This window comes from Tiliqua scincoides, chromosome 5, assembly GCF_035046505.1.
Source record: "Tiliqua scincoides isolate rTilSci1 chromosome 5, rTilSci1.hap2, whole genome shotgun sequence".
NCBI lineage: Eukaryota > Metazoa > Chordata > Lepidosauria > Squamata > Scincidae > Tiliqua > Tiliqua scincoides.
In genome coordinates this window covers 79930494-79936556 of record NC_089825.1, presented here as the reverse complement: position 1 = coordinate 79936556, position 6063 = coordinate 79930494, and the positions used below count along the sequence as shown (strand labels likewise).

Sequence of the window (6063 nt, the reverse complement as noted above, 5' to 3'; positions counted from 1 at the left end):
TCCCCCCCTTGCCCTGATGACAGCACGGTAGCTTCTTCTCTTTTGGAGAGATTTGGAGATGACTTTTTTTAAAAAAGTATGGTTGAGTTACTAAAGTTACCACTCTTGAGGTTTAAGCCCTTCTCTAGATATTGGAATGTTAAATCTCTGACTGGTCGGGGAATGAATGTATCCTCTGACATACACTCTTTTCTGATTTCTTTCTCACCAGAAGTTCCAACAGCAACTGTTACCCTGCACATGCCTGATCTCATCTGATTTCAGAAGCTAAGCAGGGTCAGGCCTGGTTAGTACTTGGATGGGAGACCGCATGGGAATACTGGGTGATGTAGGCTTATGCCATAGTCTTTCGAGACTGAAGGTTGCCAACCAACCAGAAGTTCCAGGACAGGACAGGAAGTGAGTGTTTCAAAGGACAGTTAAATCTCTAGAACAGCCATTTTCAACCACTGTGCCGTGGCACACTAGTGTGCCCTGAGTGATCCACAGGTGTGCCATAGGAATCTGGTGGAAGATCATTTATTAGTGGAACCAATGGGGATGTGAACCCGCCACTGGCAGCATGGTATGCCTTGTCAATTGTCAAAAACCTGATGGTGTGCCTTGACAATTTTAGTGCCTTGTCAGCGTGCCACAAGATGAAAAAGGTTGAAAATCACTGCTGTAGAAAACCAGACTCCCTTTTTAACCCTTGGACTTCCAAGGATGCAAATCATCGTGAGTTTTATTTGCCCCAATTCTTTTCTTTTACCAGTTGAGTTCTTTTAAAGTTCCACACCTCTGCAAACATTTGGTGTTCAGTGAGTGCCCAAAAACTTCCTGAACCACACTGCATTCCTACCCCAAGTTTCAATTCCAAGGGAACACAGAGAGATGTTCTCTGTAGCTGTCAGACAAACATGGAATTCTCTGCCTCTACAGCAGTGAATCTTAAACTTTCTGTTGTGAGGCAAACTTTTCCACATTGACTTGTCAGCCAAAGAACCCCTGTTCCAAAATTTTAGCCAGAGGTTCTGAGGCAATCTCTAGGGCGCATAATTAGTTCATGCTTGAACTAACAGTATGACCTAGACACACCTATTCAGGGAAAGCCAAAAACCCATGGTCATTAGAGGGTCAACCTGATCCAAGTTGACCCCTGAACCCTCAAGTACTAGTGGTAGCAACTAATGTACCATCAGGAGATTCCATTGGAGACCCAGTGAAAGACTCTATCCTAGGGACCTCAGCAACCTGCTGAAGATAAGCAGTGGTGAGCAAGATGTCCTTCAAGGACATTTATTTTATTCTATTTATTTTTCACATTTTATACCACCCTTCCTCCAAGGAGCTCAGAGTGGTGTACGTAGTTCCTCCCCTCCATTTGTCCTTACAACAACCCTCTGAGGTAGGTGAGGTTGAGAGAGAATGAGTAGCCCAAGATCATCCAGGAAGCTTCATGGCTGAGCAGGGATTTGAACCTGGATCTTCTAAGTCTAACTCCCAAACCACTACACCATCCTGCCTTGCCCACCATCACTGACCATCTCATTGAGGAAGCCCTGATAAGCTTCTGGGGAGTTCTGAGGTTCTCTCCGGTACAATTTGAAAACCATTGCCCAAGAGGATCAAAGTCTTAAGCCTGAATACCACCCCAAGTTGTTAAAATCACCTGCTTTCTTTTCAAGTTTAAAGATTGTTTCTTGAAGCTCCTGCCAAATGGCATCTTTGTGCAGCTCTCTGGGCTGTGCTTGATCATTCGCCTGTGGGAAGTAGGAGATGGGAAAAGAGTCACACACTGGGGACTGGTCTTTTACAGTGTGTTCCCTGGAGTTCTCTTTCTTCTAAAGGTGAAAGCAGGCTTCAGAGTTAATCCAGGCATGTTTGTTAGTTACCCTACTAGGAGGCCGAACAAGACTGTCCAACAGCAAACACAGACTCATCTCAGAAAGTCACTTCACGGTGGGAGGGCTGAGTGAACGAAAGGGGGTTGAGCAGAGGAGGAGATGTGGCAGCACGTTGAAAAGTCATGGAGAGAAGGCTAACCGTGGGAAATAAATAAATAGCTTATAGCTTTATAAAATAAAAGCAACTTATTTATTTTTATTTTTCACATTTTTATACCACCCTTCCTCCAAGTTGCTCAGTGTGGTATACATAGTTCCACCCCCTCCTTTTGTCCTCACAACAACCCTGTGAGGTCAGTGAGGCTGAGCGATGGTGATGGGCCCTAGGTCACCCAGGAAGCTTCATGGCTGAGCAGGGATTTGAACCTGGATCTTCCAGGTCTGAAGTCCAACAACAGAATGACTACACCATGCCTTTTTATTAAGATCTTCCAGGTCTGAAGTCCAACAACAGAATGACTACACCATGCCTTTTTATTAAGAGTACTTAAAAACTAAAAGCCACCAAACTAAAAAATCCCTAAACATAAATGGAGGTTGCGAAAAAAAGACTAGGGCACAAAATACCTTCAGTACCACAGCATGCTGTCTGAACTTACTCAATTACGCTGTAGCAGCAGAAGTCGTGGAAAGAACGCTTGCGCACTGTGGCAGGACAACTCGGTATGTCACGTGTCCAGTCTGTTTCTGGCCAGGCAGAGGAGGAGAATGCCCCAAAATCAGAGGGTAGTTCTGATGACTCCAGCAGTTCTTCACTTTCTGTCTCTGTTGATGGTTCCAGTAGGTCTTCAATTTTGCTGTGAAAGAGGAAAGAAAACAGCCAGGTCACAGCCATGGATGACATATGCTGGGAGGAAGCTGGCTAACAGCATCACACCACAACCACTGAATCTTGATATATTGTGATAAGGTAGCCATTAGAAGTGAAAGAAATTTTTAGGAAAATAATTCCCAAGGACCATGTTATATTGGGAAGACATTGTCCTTCACCTCAATAGTTGGGCAACTCAAAGGTTAAGGACATGGGGCTGTGAAAAGTCAAGAAAAGCCAAATGGCTTTCAAAAACCAAAGGACTTTTGAAAAGTATGCAATATGGAGAACATGACTCGATTTCATGCTGGGGATCATTAGAAAAGGGACTGAGAATAAAATATCCAATATTATGCCATTGGACAAATTGATGTAATAGGTACAGTTCTAGTCACCACATCTCAAAAAGGATATAGTGGAACTGGAAAAGGTGCAAAAGGGAGTGGCCAAAATGATTACTGGACTGGGGCACCTTCCTTATGAGGAAAGGCTGCAGCATTTGGGGCTCTTCAGTCTAGAAAAAAAGGGTCCTGAGGGGGAATATGATTAAGATGCAAAAAATTAAGCATGGGATGGATAGAATGATGTTCTTTTTCCCGTTACACAATGCCAGAACCAGAATGTCATCCACTAAAACTGAGTGGCAGGAAAGAAAATATTTCTTTACCCACCATGGAATTAATCTGTGGAACTTCTTGCTACAGGTTGTGGTGATTGCATCTGGCCTAGATGCCTTTAAAAAAGGATTGGACAGATTTATGGAGGAAAAGTCCTTCACAGCTTACAAGCCATGATGGGTATAGGAAATCTCCTGGTTTTAGAAGTAGGCTATCTCTGAATGCCCAATGCAAGGGAGTAGCAACAGGATGTAGGTATCTTGTTATCTTGTGTGCTCCTTGATGCATCTGGTGGGCCAATATGAGATACAGGAAGCTGGACTAGATGGGCCTTTGGCCTGATCCAGCAGGACTCTTCTTATGTCCCGGTACAGCTATTTTCAACCACTGTGTCACAGCACATTGGTGCACCATGAATGGTCCACAGGTATGCCGTGGGAATTTGGGGAAGGGTCATATATTAATAGGGCCATTGAGGGATGGGAGCTCCTGGCTGGCAGTGCAGTATGCCATTGTCAAAAAACTGATGATTTTATGCCTTCTCAGTGTACCATGAGATGAATAATGTTGAAAATCCAAGCAGGATACCCTCTGTTATAAAGTTGGTGTACCTTACCTGGCTGAGCTGAGGCGAAAGGCATGAGGGGATATGCTGCTTGGTTGAGTGGTAAGAAAGCTGGATGGTTGATTGGTCCTGCTTCTGACTGAGCTCTTTTCTGATGAACGAGAAAGAGACGACAGATAATACTCCTCCCCTTCCGGGAACCGGTGTGGTATCTCGTCTTTACTCTGTGGTGTTTCCTCTGTACTCAGTGGTGCCTCTTCCTTACTCTCATCCTTACTCTGTGGTGTTTCCTCTGTACTCAGTAGTGCCTCTTCCTTACTCTCATCCTTACTCTGTGGTATTTCATCATTACTCTGTGGTGTCTCATCTTTACTCTGTTCCTTCAGATCTTCGGATTTACTGTCCTCAGTCAGCTCATTTAGAGCTTCGGCTTCGCTACCTTCGTCCTGCTCAGTTACATCTTGGGGTTCACTGTGAGGGAAGGAAACATAAGAGATGGATGAAAGTATCACAGCAAAACTGAGCAACACACTCATCACCATAGAAATTTGCAGTGCTGCAGCAATTAGTGCTGAAATGATTTGTTAAAGGGTGGATGGAGGACTTCTTCAGGAAATTCTTCTAACAAGTTGGTGGCAAATAATTGAGTCTGTAGGACATTTCCAGACCTCTAATTTCAAACAGAACTGTACTTCTGCAAAATAGCTAGGGATTTTTAATAAGAAATCTGCAGCACTTGCAAGCTGCTTCAGAAGAAGCCATCATTAGTAGACCAGCTTCAGCCTGTAACGTGCGTATTTATTATGCAACCTGCTTTCTTTCCTGCAACATTTCCTGTTCTTTCCTATTTCAGCCTGTTTCCACTTATTCCGGTTGGATTTCTGGATTTAACAAATAAATAAGATGTGAATTTGGCAAGTGAATGCTTAACTTTATGGCCTTAAACCAGTAAAGTTGCAAAGCATATGGACAGAAGCAATAGACAAAGCAAGGCCATTGAAACAAGCACATCTTGACCCAAGAATTAGCTAGCGTGTTTCAGCCTGAGAGACAGCCCCTACCCTTTTGGAAACTGCTACCACTCTATGACATGCCTGCCCGCCCTGTAGCCATGAAGGGTGGGGAGTCGGAACTCTCCCCCTGTTAGAGGTCACTACTTTAAAAAGTGCCTCTTTGATCAGTTAGCAGGGGTATTAACAACATGTAAGATTTTTTTTTTGTGCCACTCAAAATCAGATTTTTAAAATGGAAATGGGAACATTTTGAAGTGTGAGAGTCACATCTCAAACATGCCGTGTTTGGTAGTTAGATTTCTATCCCACCCTTCATCCAAGGAGTTTGGGCAACAGTATAAAAGATTCTTTCTCTCCCATTTATCTTTATAATATGAAAGTACATTAGGCTGTGAGAGAGGGACTGGCATTTGAGCAGGGATCTTCCTAGTCTTAGCCCTATGCTCTAACCGCTATACCACATGGTCTCTAATTTTTGTAGTTGCTTTCATTTCAGCTCTGCTCACCATGTTCCATCCAGGAAAAGTTTTTCCATGCCTTTTATAGGCCATAAGGAATTGTGCTCTGTTTGAGTGCGGGCACAGGCTAAAGTCTGTTTTCAGTGCAGTCAGGGATCAGCTCTGAAACATGGAAGAACTAATAATAAAAACAGAGTGCCTCTGATCATGTATAGTGTGCCTTCTCCTATTGAAGGACATACTGTATTAAATATGTATTTGGTATGCATTGGAAATTGCTGTAGTGAAAAAACAGGTACGACTTGGGAGCAGAGTTGGGATGATGTGACTGCCCTAGAATTTAGTTCAATTCTAAACAGAGTTAGGATGTAAAAACTTGCTCAATATAACTCTAGAAATTTCACAACATATATGACAAAAAACACTGCAAGTGATGGCAACACAAGACAAAGCAACACAAAAGATACCTGTCAACCTGGATGGTTGGGACCTCCATGTTTCAGGAATGGAAAGTTTTGCTCTGAAATAGCAGATGAGGTCAGCTAAATCCTGAAATAATCCAAAGCACAATGGAAATGGAATAAAAGTTATTGCTGGGGCATTGTTTTTCTAGCTAGCTGGTATTTATTCATGGACAGTGCTTGATGGGGGCCCTAGGCAAAATCCTGAATTGGGTGCCCACAGGACCCCTTGTCTACACCCAATGGTGAATT

General features: G+C 43.3%; 1 pseudogene; it reads left to right on the top strand.

Moving 5' to 3' along the window:
• The first annotated feature begins 215 nt into the window (after window positions 1–215).
• On the top strand, window positions 216–335 carry LOC136654939 (5S ribosomal RNA; annotated as a pseudogene).
• Window positions 336–6063: the final 5728 nt, after the last annotated feature.